The 20329-nt window shown below is 43.5% G+C and overlaps 1 non-coding gene across 1 annotated transcript; it reads left to right on the top strand.

Moving 5' to 3' along the window:
* The first annotated feature begins 7244 nt into the window (after nt 1–7244).
* Nucleotides 7245–7319, top strand: Trnak-uuu (transfer RNA lysine (anticodon UUU)). The gene has a single exon. It is a non-coding gene; the product is annotated as a tRNA-Lys (tRNA).
* The last annotated feature ends 13010 nt before the right edge of the window (nt 7320–20329 follow it).

The following is a 20329-nucleotide window of genomic DNA, read 5'->3' as shown; positions in this document are numbered from 1 at the left end:
AGAAGATGGGACGATTTTGTCCAAAAGTCTCCTATCCAAACCGTGACTGTATCTCCCATTTTGTGAAAATATCTTATGTTTCTGAATCTCTTAAGTTCTTCTCATGTTAGCACAGCTTGTCACTGTGCACAGAAAGACACCCAAGAATCACTTTGCATTGTTTTCAAGAATTGCTTGATATTGGCATCATCTTACTTGTATTGTAGATACACTTCTGGTGTGGTGTGCTGTTCTGCATTTGTAAGGCAGATCTCATTAAAACAATAGCAAGAGAGCATTCTGAATTACACAATACTGTAGGTCGTGGTAAACAATTTTCCATGGAATCATTGCAGAAACTACTGTTTCCAATATTTCCATGAACTAGTCATTTGCCATAAATCCAGTTTAGGAGGGAAATTGTTCATCTCATCTTTTACTTGCGTCAAATAACTTTCCCAGTCAGCTTTATACCAGTTCCATTTATCTGGTTCTGCTATCTGGAGAAGAGAAGGCAAGTTTATTGTCAAGTGGTCATAATATGATAATGATCTGATCCCTTAGTGTCTTTCAAGATTTTCAGGTCTCACGATCAGAGTAAAACATGGAGAATAGATGGATATATCAGCACTGAGCTTGTTCCCTAGGGTGAAGGTACCATAATGGATGAAGGTAGCATAATGGGTGAAGGTACCATAATGGGTGAAAGCCAATTAAACTATACAATGAAACTTCCTGGCAGATTAAAACTGTGTGCTGGACCGAGACTCGAACTTGGGACCTTTGCGTTTTGGGGGCAAGTGCTCTACTGACTGAGTTACCCAAGCACGACTCACGACCCGTCCTCACAGCTTGAATTATGCCGGTACCTCATCTCGTACCTTCTAAACTTCACAGAAGCTCTTCAGGTCCCAAGTTCAAATCTCGGTCTGGCACACAGTTTTAATCTGCCAGGAAGTTTCACATCAGTGCACACTCTGCAGCAGAGTGAAAATCTCATTCAAGCTATACAATGTTTCAGACCTCTAATTAGTGAATGTTGCATGAGCTTGATCTGTTGCTGGGAGCCCCAAGGTTTAGCATGAGCATAAGGTTTGCTAGTACTGTGCAAAAATGTCCTGCCATACATCATTTGATTTGACTGATCTTGGTGGGCAGTAAAGTTATATGACTGTCAATGACGCACCAGGTAATTTTGTGTGTGTTGATGTGCACTGGAGTTTTAGTTATTGAATTTGTAGAGCCAATAATTACTGGATTGCTGCAGTTTCATGGATGAATGGGGCAGTGCCACCCTTCTTGGATTATATTGTATTTAGAGAATCTAATCAGGGAGTTACGCTTGAACCATGTCTCCACATTTTTAACACAGTCTTTAGTTCACCTTCCCCACAACATTTTCTGTGTGTTCTTTCCAATTTCAAGCCTTATCTGTTAGATCGCACTTATTGTGCGTTTCATTAGGGATTCTAAGTTCCAGTCATTGAACTATATATATGGATGAACCTGTATTGAATGAGTGGCATGGCATTTCAATCCAGTTGGCATCAGGGTGCTTGATGTATTAATGTTAAAATAAGCTTTTATATACTATCAGTTAGATCTTTTTATAGATGTCCACATTTATATACTATAGAAACAAAAATTCTAAAATAGTTAAAGAGAAACAGTGCAGAAACATTTAAGAAAGAGGAAGATTGTAACAACTACTGAACTTCTTATGTTGTAACACGATTGTGTGTGCATGCGTGATACTAGCCAGCAACCGTTATATTCTGAGGAGCCAAATGTCATGTCCTCGTTGCTAATGATAAATGGATGGAAGGTGGCCAAACAGATCTGTAGCTGTAGGAATCTAGACAGACAAGCAAAAGATTGGTTGACGTAGGTGCATTTTAAATAAATATATCTCACTCAGCTTATTCCTATATTGTTGACAAGTTGTGACAACCAGGCTAGCTATAAGCAGAGGCCCAGCACAGGTACCTACGTATACTGAATTTTTGCCAGTAGAGCTATTATATATAATTCCATGTAGCACAGCAGTACTTCAAAAGAGGACATGCAAGCATAGTGTAGGCTGTTTCTTTAGTAGATCTGTTGCATCTTCTAAGTGTGCTGCCAATAAAACACAGTCTTTAGTTCACCTTCCCCACAACATTTTCTGTGTGTTCTTTCCAATTTCAAGTTGTTCATAATTGTAATTCAAAGGTATATAGTTGAATTTATGGCCTTTAGATTTGATTGATTTATCGTGTACCAGAAGTGGATGACCTCACACTTTTCAATATTTAGGGTCAATTTCCAATTTTTGCACCATACAGATAGCTTATCTAAATCGTTTTGCAATTGGTTTTAATCTTCTGATGGTTTTAGATGACAAATGACTGCCTTCTACACTTACCCTGTTCACATTGTCTCTTAAATCACTTGTATAGATAAGGAACAATGGAGGCTTATAACACTACCTTGGGGAAGAACAGAAATCACTTCTGTATTTCTGTTCTACTTTGTGTCAGTTACTACGAACTGTGACCTCTCCGACAGGAAATTTTGAATTCAGTCACATAAATGAGATGATATTCCATAAGAACACAATCTGATTACAAGCTGCTTGTGAGGTACAGTGTCAAAAGCCTTCTGGAAATCTAGGAATATGGAATCAGTTTGAGGTCCTCCATTGATAGTACTCAAACTGTGTATGTGCAAAGAGTTGTGTTTCACAAGAACGATGCTGACATGTGTTGATAGACCACTCTCTTCAAGGTAATTCATGCCGTTCAAACACTATATATATGTTCCAAAATTCTGCTGCATATTGATGCTAATGATATAGGCCTATAAGTTAGTGGATTACTGATATTGCCATTCTGGAATGCTAGTGTGACCTGTCCAACTTTCCAGTCTTTGGGTACTGATCTTTCATCAAGTGAGCTGCTCTAATGATTATTAAGTACGTAGCTATTACATCACTATACTCTTAAAGGACCATAACTGATATACAGTTTGGACTGTAAGACTTGCTTTTATTAAGTGATTTAAGTCACTTCACTACTCCGAGTATATCTTCTTCTAAGTTACTCATGCTGACAGCTGTTCTTGTTTTGAATTCTGAAACATTTATTTCGTCATCTTTGGTGAAGGAATCTTGGAATGCTGTATTTAGTAAGTCTGCTTTAGCAGTACTGTCATTGATAGTATTTCCATTGCTATCATGCAGGGAAGGCATTGATTGTATTTTGCCACTAGCATACTTCACATATGACCAGAATGTCATTAGATTTTCCAACAGGTTTTAGGACAAAGTTTCATTGTGGAAACTATTATAAGCATCTCAGAATCAAGTCTGCACTAAACTTTGAGCATCTGTAAAAGACTGCCAATTTTGGGGCTTTTGCAATCATATGAATTTGTCATCTTTTTTCATTGTTTCTGTTACAGAGTTCTTACCTGTTTTGTGTACCATGGGGGATCAGCTCTGTCATTTGTTAATTTATTTGGTATAAATCTCTCATTTGCTGTTGATACTGTTCCTTTGAAATCAAGCCAAATCTAGTCTACACTTACATTGTTAATTTGGAAGGAGTGGAAATTGCCTCTCAGGAAAGGATCCAGGGATCTTTTATTTGCCTTTTTTTGTGGATTTGGGAATTAGGACGTTCAATCTCAGTATGACAACCCTGTGTTCACTAATCCCTGTATCTGTTTTGATGCTCATTATTAGGTTAGTATTATTTGTTGGTACTAGGTCAACTGTGTTTTCAAAATTGTTTACTCTTCAAGTGGGGTCATGAACTAATTGTGTGAAATAGTTTTCAGAGAATGCATTTAGCACAATTTTGGATGATGTTTCATGCATACCTCTGGATTTAAACATGTATTTTCACCAACATACTGAGGGTAAATGGAAGTCAGCACCAGCTATAATGGTATGAGTTGGGTATGAGTTTGAAAATAGATTAAAGTTTTCTTTGAATCTTCCAGCAATTCTACCATCTAAGTTGGTAGGTCAGTAAAAGGATCTGACTATTGTTTTATTCTGGTTCCCAAGAATGTCCTCTACCCATACTAACTCACAGAAACCATCTACTTCAATTCCACTATAAAATAAACCACTTCTAACAGCAACAAACCCACCACTGTCAACTACGTTTAGCCTATCCCTTCTGAACATCATCAGGTTCTTCACAAAAACTTTGGCTGAACTTATCTCATGCTTTAGCCAGCTTTCAGTGCCTATAACAATTGGAGCATCAGTGCTATCTATTAGTGCATGGAACTATGGTACTTTCCCAACACAGCTAAGGCAGTTTACAGCTGCTATATCAAAGGTTCCTACATCTACATGCTTCCTGTGTGAACTATGGTACTTTCCCAACACAGCTACAGCAATTTACAGCTGCTATATCAAAGGTTCCTAGATCTACATGCTTCCTGTGTTTGACCTGCACCCGCTGAAGCTGAAGCCCTTCCTGTGTTTCCCCGAAACCCCAACCTAAAAAAACTGCCCAGTCCATGCCACACAGCCCCCGCAACCTGTGTAACCACCTCTTGCATATAATGGACTCTTGACCTATATGGCAGAACTGAAAACCCCACCACAAGTCAAGGAATCTGCAGACTAAATGGTCGCAGTACCATCTGAGTCAGACCGTCGACTTGGCTCTGTACCAGAGGTCCGCAATTGGTCCTCTTGACTACGCTGCAAATGGTGAACTCTTCTTTCTTCATCTCGCAAGCAAGACCGGCAGCCTTTAGCACTTCTGACAGCCGCCCATAACCAGACAGAATCTATCCAGATCCAAAGCAACACACACCATTGGTACTGATATGAGCCACCACCCGCAGTTGGCTGCACCTGTGCTTTTCATGGCATCTAGAAGGACCCATTTCACATCTGGAATGACTCCACCTGGTATGCACACAGAATGCACACTGGCTTTCTTCCTTCCTTGGTAGCCAAGTTCCTAAGAGGACTTATAACATGCCTAATACTGGAGCTCCCAGCTACCAATAATCCTACATCTACATCCATACTCCGCAAGCCACCTGACAGTGTGTGGCGGAGGGTACTTTGAGTACCTCTATCGGTTCTCCCTTCTATTCCAGTCTCGTATTGTCCGTGGAAAGAAGGATTGTCAGTATGCTTCTGTGTGGGCTCTAATCTCTCCGATTTTATCTTCATGGTCTCTTCGTGAGACATACTTAGGAGGGAGCAATATGCTGCTTGACTCTTCGGTGAAGGTATGTTCTTGAAACTTTAACAAAAGCCTGTACCGAGCTACTGAGCATCTCTCCTGCAGAGTCTTCCACTGGAGTTTATCTATCATCTCCGTAACGCTTTCGAGATTACTAAATGATCCTGTAACGAAGCGTGCTGCTCTCCGTTGGATCTTCTCTATCTCTTCTATCAACCCTATCTGGTACGGATCCCACACTGCTGAGCAGTATTCAAGCAGTGGGCGAACAAGCGTACTGTAACCTACTTCCTTTGTTTTCGGATTGCATTTCCTTAGGATTCTTCCAATGAATCTCAGTCTGGCATCTGCTTTACCGACAATCAACTTTATATGATCATTCCATTTTAAATCACTCCTAATGCGTACTCCCAGATAATTTATGGAATTAACTGCTTCCAGTTGCTGACCTGCTATTTTGTAGCTAAATGATAAGGGATCTATCTTTCTATGTATTCGCAGCACATTACACTTGTCTACATTGAGATTCAATTGCCATTCCCTGCACCATGCGTCAATTCGCTGCAGATCCTCCTGCATTTCAGTACAATTTTCCATTGTTACAACCTCTCGATACACCACAGCATCATCTGCAAAAAGCCTCAGTGAACTTCTGATGTCATCCACAAGGTCATTTATGTATATTGTGAATAGCAACGGTCCTATGACACTCCCCTGAGGCACACCTGAAATCACTCTTACTTCGGAAGACTTCTCTCCATTGAGAATGACATGCTGCGTTCTGTTACCTAGCAACTCTTCAATCCAATCACACAATTTGTCTGATAGTCCATATGCTCTTACTTTGTTCATTAAACGACTGTGGGGAACAGTATCGAACGCCTTGCGGAAGTCAAGAAACACGGCATCCACCTGGGAACCCGTGACTATGGTCCTCTGAGTCTCGTGGACGAATAGCGCGAGCTGGGTTTCACGTGACCGTCTTTTTTGAAACCCATGCTGATTCCTACAGAGTAGATTTCAAATCTCCAGAAATGTCATTATACTCTAACATAATACATGTTCCACAATTCTACAACTGATTGACGTTAGAGATATAGGTCTATAGTTCTGCACATCTGTTCAACATTCCTTCTTGAAAACGAGGATGACCTGTGCCCTTTTCCAATCCTTTGAGATGCTATGCTCTTCTAGAGACCCATGGTACACCGCTGCAAGAAGGGGGGCAAGTTCCTTCGCGTACTCTGTGTAAAATCGAACTGGTATCCCATCAGGTCCAGCGGCCTTTCCTCTTTTGAGCGATTTTAATTGTTTCTCTATCCCTCTGTCGTCTGTTTCGATATCTACCATTTTGTCATATGTGCGACAATCTAGAGAAGGAACTACAGTGCAGTCTTCCTCTGTGAAACAGCTTTGGAAAAAGACATTCAGTATTTTGGCCTTTAGTCTGTCATCCTCTGTTTCAGTACCATTTTGGTCACAGAGTGTCTGGACATTTTGTTTTGATCCACCTACCGCTTTGACATAAGACCAAAATTTCTTAGGATTTTCTGCCAAGTCAGTACATAGAAGTTTACTTTTGAATTCATTGAACGCCTCTCGCATAGCCCTCCTCACACTACATTTCGCTTCGCATAATTTTTGTTTGTCTACCCTCTGTGACTGTCCAGACCTTTCAGGCTGAGAGGTTTTCTCTTAAATAGGACAAGTGACTGTATCTGACTGAGGGCCATTGTCATCCACAGATAGTGCCTGGAACCTGTTTGTCAGACTAACCGGGGAGGCTCAGATGGATAGAGCGTCTGCCATGTAAGTAGGAGATCCCGGGTTCGAGTCCCGGCCAGGGCACACATTTTCACCTGTCCCTGTTGATACATATCAATGCCCGTTAGCAGCTGAAGGTATTAATACATAATTCTATTACTTGTGGAAGACATTCTTACCAATTTCCATAAGAGTTAGGGAAATATGTGTGCATCCGCACAGAAGAAGAAGGTTATGGCCGGTTTTGCCAGAACTCTATACTCATATGGATATGGTGTCTGTTCTTTCAGACATGTCCTCTGTGCCCTCGGTGGCTCAGATTGATAGAGCGTCTGCCATTTAAGCAGGAGATCCTGGGTTCGAGTCCCGGCCAGGGCACACATTTTCACCTGTCCCTGTTGATACATATCAATGCCCGTTAGCAGCTGAAGGTATTAATATCATTCTAAATCTCATGTTCGGCCCACAACAGTGATGTCCATCCGCTGCGGCCTCAAGCAATTTCATTCAATGCCACTATGAGGAAAGTTCTGCTGGCAATGACGCAAATATTTATCATTGCTCCAAAGGCTGACAACATTTGTACCCCTATGGTCATACATTTATCACCAAAGACACTACAACGTTTTCTAGACATCAAGTTTGGTCTCCAGAGCCATTCCCAATAATATGGTTCACAGAACAAAGGAAAAAGGCCTGGTTACAACTGACCTGTTAGCTATGTTGCTACACGTGGAGCCTTTTCACCACAGTCTCCTTTGGAATCACAACTGCATACGATGATGTACACATTCCTACACTAGGACATAAACTCTACATTCGAGAGTTCCATAAACCTTCATCACAGGTGTCTATAGAATGCTTCACACTTTCTGGGCATACCTTCACAGTTGAGCATCGATACAGTAGGTGCACAATGGATATTTTAAGGACTCCACCAAGGTAAAATCCTCAGTCCAGTATTTACTGTTTATATATTGAATAATATATGTTTTTCTCTATAGTTGCAAATTTTTACTTTGCCAGCTGGTACCGGTTTTGGTACAGAGTACCACGCTCAGGCCACCCGCTGGCATTTGGTCACCATGTTCAATAGTTATTAAAGAAGCGAGTGTGACAACTGCATGGCAGGGGCTGCTCTGAGGGTGGTACCGTGTACCAAAACCGCAATAAAAACTGCAGCTATAGACTAAAACATATACTATTTCTCAACTGTAAAGGCCACTGTACTGCCTGACAGTAGGCCGAGAATATATATATTGAATCTTCTCAGCCATCAACTTTTAAATTATTACAACATGGAAATGGCATGCACCTCCACTCAACAGCCACAATCTCCAGTTTACCTGTCAAACATTAGAGTGTACTGCCATAATAACTGAAGCAATGCTTATAAAAAAAATATAAATGGGCTTGCAAGATCACCCTGCAAATATCAAGTAAATCACACAATATCAGTAACCTTAACTTCAGGGTTCCTAAAACTAATTGAAAACTCAAGACTGATGTGGTTTGATCACATAATACATCTACTTCCGAGGCTAGAATATGTGATAAACATTTTATGCTCACTGACCAGTACTTGGTAGGTTGCCCATCCATCCATGATCTCTACCCCCTACCGATCACTCAGTCAAAGCCTCAGTCTATATTTAGCAGGGGTGGTGAAAATGAAATGGAATGGAAAGACTCGTATAGGCTAATATCAAAAGAACCAAAAAAATGGTATAACTGGAGGAGGATTCATTATGAATAGGAAAGTAAGGTAGAGAGTGAGTTACTGTCAACAATTCAGTGACAGTAGTTCTCAAGAGAGGTGATAGCAAGACAATGCCAACAGCAATAATTCAGTACACATCCTGATGTCAAATAGTTCAGTACACATCCCGATGTCACAAAAAGAACACAGGAGGTTACTGAAAATGTGTAATTCAGTACACAAAGGGAAATGAAAATCTAATAACCACGGTTGTTTGAAACCAATAGTAGGGCAGGGAATAGAAGAGAGACCTATGGGAGAATATGGGCATGGTAGTAGCAATGAGAGAAGAAAACACCAATAGAGTTCTTCAATAAATGTCAGCTTGTAATAGCAAATACACTGTTCAAAGAGCACAAGAGAAGAGTGTACACATGGAAAAGACCTTGAGACATGGGAAGCTCCCACCTGGATTACATCATGGCCAGACGGAAATTTCAAAATCGTGTAATGGATATTGAAACATACCCAGGTGTGATCACAAATTAGTATTGAAAAGTATGCTTAAGAGATCTGACTGGAAGAATCATTGCACAAAGAAGTGGAATAATGAAGTATTGAGGAATGAACAAATGTGATTGTAGTTTCCTAACACTATAGATACTGCAATAATGACTACTACAGTACACATTTCAGTTTAAGAGGAATGAATATCTCTAAAAAGGACAATTTGCAGAAGTTGGATGGACGAACACAGGTACGAGGAAGGTAACTGTGAATAATCCTTGGGCAACAGAAAAAAACACTTCAACAGATCAATGAAACATGATAAATACAAAAATCTGCAGGAAAATTCAGAACTATGTCACTTAGGATTGAAATAAATAGGAAATACAGAGAAGCCAAGGCGAAGTGGCTGAAGAGAAAATCTGAAGAAATCAAAAAAGAAATGATTATGGGAAGGGATGATTCAGCATACAGAAAAGTCAAAACAACCTTGAGTGAAATTAAAAGTAAGGGCACCTACATAAAGAGTGCAATTGAAAGAGAGTCCAGATAGGTAAAAACAGTATGAAGAAGACCTCTAAGAGGGGGAAGACTTGTCTTATGATGTGACTGAGAAAGAAATGGGAGTCAATACGGAAGATGTGGGGGATCCCGTATCATTATTATTGTCGTGTCAGGAACACATATAAAACACAGTTCATACAATTGTTGATGGATCAACACAGTTTATATAATCTTTGGCCACAATTTGGTCACTCCCAGTGCATTTTCCGTTGCCTGGTGAAGATCATCTTCTGTGCAGGTAGCTGGACACAGTCAACACTGAAGCATTTGTTGAATAGTCTGTTCTTCCCCGCATCATATTGACTTTTTTTCTTCTTCGATGTATCCCTGTTCTGCCAGGTTAATCTGTGATTTGCCCATTCCCGACCTCAAGCTAATCGAGAACTTCCAGACGGGCCAATTCTCATCCTGATGAGGGGATAAAGAGTCTGAAACTCTTTTCCAACCGAGGGGTATGGGATGTCTTACCCCTCCATAGTTGCAACCTGCTTCTTCATCAGTGGATGTTAGTTTCTCCAATGTTCTAAGGAAACTTTATCTTTACCTTAGTCATTGTGGGTAGAGTTATTGCCCATGATAGAATGCATTTTTTTCTGCTCCAGTTTTGTTCTTTTCCTGTTTGAACAGGAGGAGGAGCAATTCCTGCAAGGTGGTGGAGCCATTCGACTGGAGGATCCAGTATTAGAGTCAGAATTTAACAGATCTTTGGAAGGCTTGCAATTAAATAAGGCAAAAGTAACAGATAATACTCCTTTGGAATTTCTAAAATCATTGGGCTCAGTAGCCACTAAGCAACTATTCAAGTTGGTGCGCACAATCTGTGCTTCTGGAGATATACCATCAGAGTTTCAAAAATCATCATCTGCACAATCCCAAAGATACCAAGGGCAGATAAGCATGAGAACCATTACACAATCAACTTAACAGCTCATGGATAAAAGTTGCTGACACAAATAATATACATAAGAATGAAAATAAAATTGAAAAACAGTTAGATGACAGGCAGTCTGGATTTCAGAATGGTAACAGCACCAGAGAGGCAGTTCTGCAGCTGTGATTGCTAAAGAAAGTAAGACTAAGGGAGAAATCAAGACATGTACACAGGATTTGTCAACGTGGAGAAAGCTCTCAACAATATAAAATGGTTCAAGATGTTCTAAATTTGAAGAAAATTGTGAGTAAGCTAAAGGGGAAGACGGTACTACAAAATATGTGCAAGAACCAAGAAAGAACAGTTAGAACTGAAGACCAAGAAAGAAGTGCCCAGATTAAAAATAGTGTAAGGCAGGGAGGTAGTCTTCCCCCTATGGTATAAGTTGCACATTGAAGAAGCAGTGGAAGAAATAAATGAAAGGTTCAAGAGTTGGATTAAAATTCAGGGTGGAAAGATACCAATGATAAGATTAGCTGATGCCATTGCTATCCTCAATGAAAGTGAAGAAGAATAACAGGACATGTTGTTTGGAATGAACAGTCTAATGAGTACAGAATATGAACTGAGAGTAACCTGAAGAACAACAAAAGTAATGAGAAGTAGCAGAAATGAGAACATAAAAAAACTTAGCATCAAAATTCAATACTATGAAGTAGACAGAAGTTAAGAAAGCATTCTACCTTGGAAGCAAAATATCCCATGATGGACAAATAAGTAGGAATGAAAAGCAGATTCTCAAGGGCAAGGAGGGTATTCCTGTCCAAGAGAAGTCTCCTAGTATCAAATATTGGCCATAATCTGAGGAAGAAACTTCTGAGAACCTTAGTTTGGAGCATAGCATTGTATGGCACTGAATCAAATTATGGGAAAACCAGAAAAGAAGAGAATCGAAGTGTCTGAGATGTGGTGCTGCAGAAGGATATTGAAACTGAGAAGATGGGGCATGATGGAGGACATATGTTAACACTTCCATTGTACTAGAAGGAGACCTCTAGTACCTTCTTTCTGAAAGTGTAGAGTGTATAAGTTGTAGGGGAACAGAGAGATTGGAATACATCTAATAAACTTAGGATGCAACAGCTACCTGAGATGAAGAGGTTGGCACAAGACAAGAATTTGTGATGGGCCACATCGAATCAGTCAGAAGACTGATGAAAAAAAAAAAAAAAATCACTGGTGCACCCTCAACTGTTATTTCTGTTGTATTGTAAGATACAAGCAATATTGCAGCCATGAAGAACAAGGATAGAAACAGTACAATCAGCATTACAACACATCTGATGACAAGCACCTGCCTTGCTGTCCTTATGTACGGAAGAGCTCTGGCAGATGGCATATTTGGTGCAGTGCTGTGCTGTGTGCACAATTTGTGGGCAGCAACTAGTGTCGGGCCTATGCAGATGCCGACGGTGGAGCATTTGAGTGTAGCGTGCTGGGAGCCACACTCACAATGCATATCCAAGTATGATATGATGTACACAGTTATAGCACCCCCCCTCCCCCCCTCTGCCCACGCCCTGGTGAAAGGGCCCTCCTCTGATGTGGGCATCATGACTGTTGTTGACACATCCACGGAATTTGTGTCAGGCGCTGTAAGTGATCGCGGCTGCAGCGGAAGGAGATTATGGACCAGAACTGGTGAGTAGGGGTGGAAGTGGACACAAGCAGCAGCTGCCAACACCCCCCCCCCCCCACAATCCCCTCCCTTCACGAAGTACCAGAAGACAGGACAGGTGACAAGGATGCAGAAAGCATCTCAATATCAGGAATCTCAACATAGCACGACTGAGCTGACAGCGAAGGCATTGGCTGCTCAGCCGGAGGTACAAGGGATGCCGATGTTGATGGATCTGGCAGAGGCAGTGCCTCGGAGGAAGGGCTGGCAGCTGGAGGTATGTTGCTAGACCCACAGGAGAGACAGGAGGTGGCAAAATCCACAAGGAAGATGGGTCTGCACCCGCAGTAGTGAGCTGGACAGGCCCAGAGAGCAGGTGGAGGCAGCAGTCTCATGGCTTTCACCACCATGAGAAGACGCAGTTGATCATGATGGTGCACCACCAGACCATCACTGGTGTGCACCATACAGAGGCAGCAGCTACGGTAGCTTTGGACTGTGTCCAGGATCCATTTCAGTCAGCAGTCAAACACCCACGGAGCCAGGAGTGCACTGCGACAAGGGCCGCATCGATGTACGTTGGTGGAGTGGCACGACCAGGTGGAGGAGGTTGCAGGATTGGTGACATGGAGTATCTCAGCTGGACTACGAATCCCCAACAGCGTTAATCTGTAGGAACTCAAGAAGAGAGTGAAGGCTTCATCTGTGAAAGAATCCACAGTGTACTTCTCTGTCTGAATGTTGAGTATGTGGATGAGACTTTCACCTCACCATTAGATTGGGGAGTGAAAAGGAGCAGTGGTCATGTCACGAATGCTGTAACAGCCAAAAAAATTGAGAAAGGTCTGAGACACAAACTGTGGACCATTATCAGTCACAAGTGTATATGGCAATCCTTTTACAGAAAAAATTTGACAGTGGGCAATGTATCGAAGTTTAGAGAAGGCATTGAAAAGCAACAACCACTAAGAAGTGAGGAAGAATTTAAGAATTTAGCAAAATCACCATGGATGCATTCCCACAGACACTGTAGGGTGGGATAAAGAAATAGTGATGCCTGTGGTGCTGCCTCTTGTGAAGCACACTGAGAGAAAGCCAAAACTATATGCATAGTGTCACCATTGATGCCAGGCCAAAACACATGCCAACAGACCAATGAACTGGTACATGAGACAGCTCCCCCCCCCCTCTCCCCCCAATGTGCCTGATGTAGTAGCTGAGGCACATCCAACCGGAGGGCTCCTGGGATCGCAACCCTGAGCAACAGCCCATATGTAGCTAAGAGAACAACAACATTAGACATTGAAAGGTGGTGGTGATGGAGGAAAAAATAGTGATGTCAAAATACCTGTCCGGTCACATATGCTGACCAGGTGAACAACCTGGCACACAATCGGATTGGCAGCAACAGCAGGCGTGATCCAGGGCCTGTAATAGAAAACCCACTGTACATTGTGCTTAAACATCTAAGTGAAAATAAAGGAGCTCATCCTGATCAAAAGTAGGATCTGGCCCCATCGAAAGCCTTGAGAGTGCATTAGAGTTTGCATGCTGCACGGTAGACCAAAAATGTATTTCACAGTTGTAGTGAGACAGAAACAAGGCCCAACACTGGAGATGATGTGCTATCTTGTTGGGCAGAGAAGCAGGATGATTAAACAATGAAACCACGGCTTGTGCCCATAATACGGTGGAACATAGACCCGTACAAGAATACACGAGACTTTTTGAGTGCTTCCTTTTCAACTTGGGAGCAGCACTGCTGAGCAGAGTTAAGCGTTTCTGATGCTTAAGTTATCAAATACTCAGAACTATCCTCATTGCGATGTGCAAGACTGGCACCAAAGCCATACTGGGAGGCATCTGTGGCCAACACCAGGTAGCGGACAGAATAGAAGGTATCCAAACAATGAGCAGAATGTAATTTAGATTTCAAAAGGAGAACACGCACTCCCAGGTTGGCGTCCACTGAAAAACGAAAGTCCTTGTGGAGTAAATAGTGGAGAGGATGGGCTAATAGGGCTGCACACAGAGTGAATTTATGACAGTAGACAATTATCCATAAAAACTCTTGCATTTCTTTGACATTTGAAGGACAAGGCAGAGCCATGGCAGCTGCGACATGACAACACGAAGGCTTTATACGACCCCGAGAAACTTCAAACCCCAAATACACAAGTGATGGCAACACCATGAACGATGAGTGTAAGTTGCATAAGTGTTTGTCCATGAGTGCCCCCATCACAATGATTCATTAATGTAGCTGAGCCATTGCAGAACTGACATACTCAATTGTTCCAAATAAACGCTGAAAAATTGCTGCGGCGCCAAATGGGAGGCGCTGACATTCGTACAATCTGAAGGGTGTGTTAATTATAAGGAACCATTTCAAATCCTCATCCAATAGAACTGGCAAATAGGCTTCGAATAAATCAGTTTTGGAAAAAATTGGCCCCGAAAAGTTTGGCCAACAACTTATCCTGATGGGGCAAAAGGTAGGTGTCAATGATAGATTGTGTGTTAAACATCACTTTAATGTTGCCACAAAGGCGAAGCTGACGGTTATGTTTTTTAACAATCACGAGGGGGGTAGGCTACTCGCTTGACATAACAGGCTAGATGGCCCTCCATCAGTCTGTCCAACATGGATTTCACTTGATCATTCAAGGCCACTGGAACAGTGCATGCACGGAAGAAATGTGGCCGCACTGTAGGTCTCAGAGTAATGTGGGTCATAAATTTAGTGCCACAACCTAACCATAAAAAAAAAGAGATGAGAACTCAGAACTCACAGAACCTAACTGCTGGTAAGGGACTTGGTCTGAAATGAGGTGCATTGCATCAACAACAAAAAAGCCCACAAGCACTGAAAGCATCCAGACCAAACAAATTGCTGGTGTCAGTAGACGCTGATGTCATCCACTGTCAAAAAACTCAAGGAATGAACTGTAAATTTATACACAGTAGGAGCTGTAAATTGACCCAAAATTGGAATATGCTGCTTGCTGTAACTCACTAAATGTCAAGTAACAGGAGACAATGCTGAAGGCCCTAAATCCAAATTAGTTTGTGAATTCAGCAATGACACAGCTTCACCCGTGTCTGCTTGAAGCTGGAGCACTTTGTCCATCACTTGCACTTCAATGAACAGTTTGTTAGTATGCGTAAGCACAGGACACACATAACTAACATCCATGTCCATACCTGCAGCAGAAGGCTGGGAACAACACACAGATGCTGTATGTAGCTTTTTACTGCAATTGTTACAGGTCACTCAGCACTTAGGGCATGCTTCCCTGTCATGTTACATGAGGCAGTATGGGCAAGATGGGAGTGCTGAGTGGTGTTGTAGTTGTTACTGTTTGGCATGTTGTTGTCCAGCACAGCACAGAGGCCGCATTTCTGCTACTGCCATGTTGTCCTCGCCCTGAGAACTAAATTACACCTGACTACGGAACAGGAGCAACCACAGCAACATCACACCAAGCCTCAATGTGATCACAAGCAGCATGAAACATCTCAAAAGATTGGTCAATATCTAACACTTCACGTTGTAGGGAGACAATCAAATGATAATGTCACAAATGATAGGATCAGCATAGGGATCACAAAGGACATTACTAACAACCTGACATTTGTGACTGAGGCTATGGAGTTTGGTCAACCAAGCCCAGTACGACGGGCATGCGTGTGTTTATGGTGATAATTAGGTAACAAATTACACACTTCATTTAAAAAAGTGATGTCGGTTCCAGGAGGGAGCTAACAGGCACAACAATTGGTAAATCTGAAGGGAAACAAAACATTACCCATATTAGCATCAGTGACACAAAAAGCGAGGAAGTGTTGCTGAATCCACTTCTTGTAAGCTTCCCAGCAATTGGCTGCATCATTTTAAGGGGGGGGGGGGGGAAGGATTGCAGGTATGTCAACAGCCTAGAAGCCGGAATAGTCAATGTGGCCGACAAATTCATAACAGCAGCTGCAAGCCCCAGACTTGAACATTGCCTTCACATACATGAGAACTGAGGAACAACAAGTACACAAGCATAGAAACAGAAACACGTCTGAGGATGAGTGACTGCCACACTACTGTCTGACAGAAATGTTGGCTCCACAGATGCAGGAAACTAACTGGAGTTGGGGCCAATCTTGAGGTGAACCTGATTAGCTTCCAGTGTAATGAATTTAGTGTCTTTAGGTACAACTGCTGATCAGACCAGTAAACTGTTTGACAATAATCCACACAATGCAATTTTTTGTACATTTGCAGGTACTTATGGGCAGTCCTGGTACACACTTAAATCTCCACACAATGGTACTGTAGGATGCTGCTAGAGGAACCAAAATGAAAGGGCTCAGCCCACTGACAGAGTATTACGGAGTACCTTGTTTTCTGCATTTCAAAGGGCATAGTACAAACTATCTGTGATGAATCAGTGGAAGTGTACAACAACAGTGCACTATCAAATGACACTGTAGTTAATTGACACAGGCGCTTCCAGGTTGGTCAAACAAGCCCAAATGACAAAGAATGAAGTGACACACAACAGGAAATCGTTCACAGCAATGTTTTTGCTCCATGCCAACCCTCAGCCCATTCTGCATGGGATACACTGACACTATTGCTTCTGAGGCAGTGGTGTAGCGAACATTAGTGGCACATGGAGCACGACACTTTGTAACCTCCCTCCTTGGCAGGCATCCAGAAAACAGTGAGAATGTGATTTCTGAGGCGGACCATTTCCTAAACAGCAAGAATGCAGAATTCTACAACCGACCCCACTTACAAGTCAACAGTTGTGAAAAATGTGTAGAACTTAGGCGTGAATATGTAAAGCCTTGAAGCTAGCTCACTTTAAAATGCTGAGTGCTTTGAGAGAGAATTTTTTTCCATATTCTTTTTTCATGGCAACCTGTAAGTTAAAACAGTGAAGTTGATTATTTTAATAGGTCCCTACATTTGGAACGGTATGTTAAAAAACCTTGAAAACATGGTTCATATGTGTCCCAATCCAGGTACAATAGGATCAATTTTGACATATTGGGAGAAAGGTGCACCCATATCTGTTGGTATGAACAGATATATGCGTGATGATGTTCAAAGTGTCTTATTTGAAAATTACTTTTAACACTTAGAGCCGTAACTTGTGGGGATGTTAAATGAAAAATGTATTAAGAACAACTGAATTGAGAAACCTACAATTCTGAGACGGAACTGCGGGCCAGTACTTAACTTCAATCAGTGACACATGCAGTACTGCCAAGACACACTTACAAACATAAGTAGGTGTCAGAACTGTATGTTCCTTAAGATATATTCAGCAGTCAAGAATAACAAAAGTCTTCCCAACAAGACAAGAAACCACCAAACATACATCACTGGGGCTGCAGATATGGAGGACCAAAACTGAAGAGTACAGTTTAACATGCTTTATATAGTTATGTGCCTAACAAGGCACAGGAAGAGCCACTGAGGCCTAAAAGCCATGCTAGACTACTAAATTACAAAAGTAAAGTTGCTACTCACCATATAGGATCAGCAGCACCAGTGCGTAATGGGAGTGTCAACTGGGAGAGGGTAAGGAGGAGGCTGGGATGGGGAGGGGGAGGTTGGTTGGTTGGCTGGTTTGGGGGATCAAAGGCACCAGACTGCTACGGTCATCGGTCCCTTTTTCCAAATACAAAGAACACCCACAGAGAATAAAAACAAGGAACAGAATAGAACACAGACGATACAGAACAACAGAAACTGAGACAAAGACAAGACAAAACGAACTAAAACCACACAGAGTGTGACGGTGGTTGGCCGACCATAGAAATAAAAAAAGGAAAAGCCAACCACTTAGAAACACGTTTAAAAAAACCTGTTTAAAAGCATAGGCCAAAGGCCAGAATCAACAAAACAATAACATAAAACAGAAACACTCAGATTAAATGATAAAAGCCCCCTGCCCGAATAAAACGTAAAACTAAGTCAGCCATAGCCGAGTCATCTGTTAAAAGGGCAGGGAGCGTGTCAGGCAGTGCGAACGACTGCCTGAGCACAGCTAAAAGTGGACAGTCCAATACAATGTGGACCGCCGTCAAAATGGAGCCGCAGCGACATAAAGATGAGTCCTCTCGTCGCAATAAGTGGCCGTGCGTCAGCCACGTGTGCCCAATGCGCAGCCGGCAGAGGACAACAGACTCCTTGCGAGAGACCCGCAAGGAGGAGCGCCACACACCGGTAGGCCCCTTGATGGCCCGAAGTTTGTTGCGTGAAGGCAGGGCGCGCCATTCAGTGTCCCAAAGGTCCAGAATTTTGCGGCGTAGGAACGCTCGCAAATCTGTCTCCGGGAGGCCAACGTCCAGAGATGGTGCACTAATCGCCTCTTTCGCCAGCCGGTCAACATTTTCGTTGCCGGGGATCCCAACATGGCCTGGGGTCCACACGAAGACCGCAGAGCGGCCGCAACGCGCAAGAGTATGCAGGGACTCATGGATAGCCATCACCAGACGGGAACGAGGAAAACACTGGTCAAGAGCTCGTAAACTGCTCAGGGAATCGCTACAGATAACGAAGGACTCACCTGAGCAGGAGCGGATATACTCTAGGGCTCGAAAGATGGCGACCAGCTCAGCAGTGTAAACGCTGCAGCCGGCCGGCAAGGAACGTTGTTCGGAATGGTCCCCTAGAGTGAGCGCATACCCGACACGACCAGCAACCATCGAACCGTCGGTGTAAACAATTCCAGAGCCCTGATACGTGGCCAGGATGGAATAAAAGCGGCGGCGGAAGGCCTCTGGAGGGACCAAGTCCTTCGAGCCCTGTGCCAAGTCGAGCCGAAGGCAAGGGCGAGGAACACACCACGGGGGTGTACGCAGAGGCGCCCGGAAAGGAGGTGGAACAGGGAAAAACCCAAGCCCGCAGAGAAGCTCTTTGACGCGGACCGCTATTGTACAACCAGAGCGGGGCCGACGTTCTGGCAGACGGACGACCGATCGCGGGAACAGGAGACGATAGTTAGGATGCCCGGGCGAGCTTAGAACATGGGCAGCATAAGCGGCCAGCAAACGTTGGCGTCGGAACCGCAGTGGAGGTACACCTGCCACCACTAGTACGCTGTCCACAGGGCTGGTGCGGAAAGCACCAGTGGCAAGGCGTATCCCGCTGTGGAGAATTGGGTCCAGCACCCGTAACGCAGATGGGGAGGCCGAGCCATAAGCCAGGCTCCCATAATCCAGGCGGGACTGGATTAACGCCTGGTAGAGCCGTAACAGGGTAGAGCGGTCGGCGCCCCAGCAGGTGTGGCTCAAACATCGCAGAGCATTGAGATGCCGCCAACACGCCTGTTTGAGCTGCCGGATATGAGGCAGCCAAGTCAACCGGGCATCGAAAACCACCCCCAAAAACCTGTGGGTCTCCACCACAGCAAGCAGTTCGTCGGCAAGATAAAGCCGCGGCTCAGGATGGACTGTTCGGCGCCGGCAGAAATGCATAACGCAGGTCTTGGCTGCCGAAAACTGAAACCCATGCGCTACAGCCCAAGACTGCGCCTTGCGGATAGCGCCCTGTAGCTGACGTTCAACAGCTGCAATGCCAGTAGAGCTGTAGTAAAGGCAAAAGTCGTCAGCATACAGGGAAGCGGAGACAGAAGTTCCCACGGCTGCAGCAAGCCCGTTAATGGCTATTAAAAACAGACAGACACTTAAAACAGAACCCTGTGGCACACCGTTCTCCTGGACGTGGGAGGAACTATACGAGGCCGCGACTTGCACGCGGAAGGTACGACACGACAGAAAATTGCAGATAAAAATCGGCAGGGGACCACGAAGACCCCATCCATGAAGCGTAGAAAGGATGTGATGACGCCATGTCGTATCGTACGCCTTCCGCATGTCGAAAAAGACAGCGACCAGGTGCTGACGGCGGGCAAAGGCAGTACGGATGGCCGACTCCAGGCTCACCAGATTGTCGGTGGCGGAGCGGCCTTTACGGAACCCACCCTGAGACGGAGCCAGAAGGCGCCGAGACTCCAGTACCCAATTCAAGCGCCGGCTCACCATCCGTTCAAGCAACTTGCAAA

The sequence above is a fragment of the Schistocerca nitens genome, chromosome 9 (assembly GCF_023898315.1).
Source record: "Schistocerca nitens isolate TAMUIC-IGC-003100 chromosome 9, iqSchNite1.1, whole genome shotgun sequence".
NCBI lineage: Eukaryota > Metazoa > Arthropoda > Insecta > Orthoptera > Acrididae > Schistocerca > Schistocerca nitens.
This window is presented reverse-complemented; position numbering and strand designations above follow the sequence as displayed.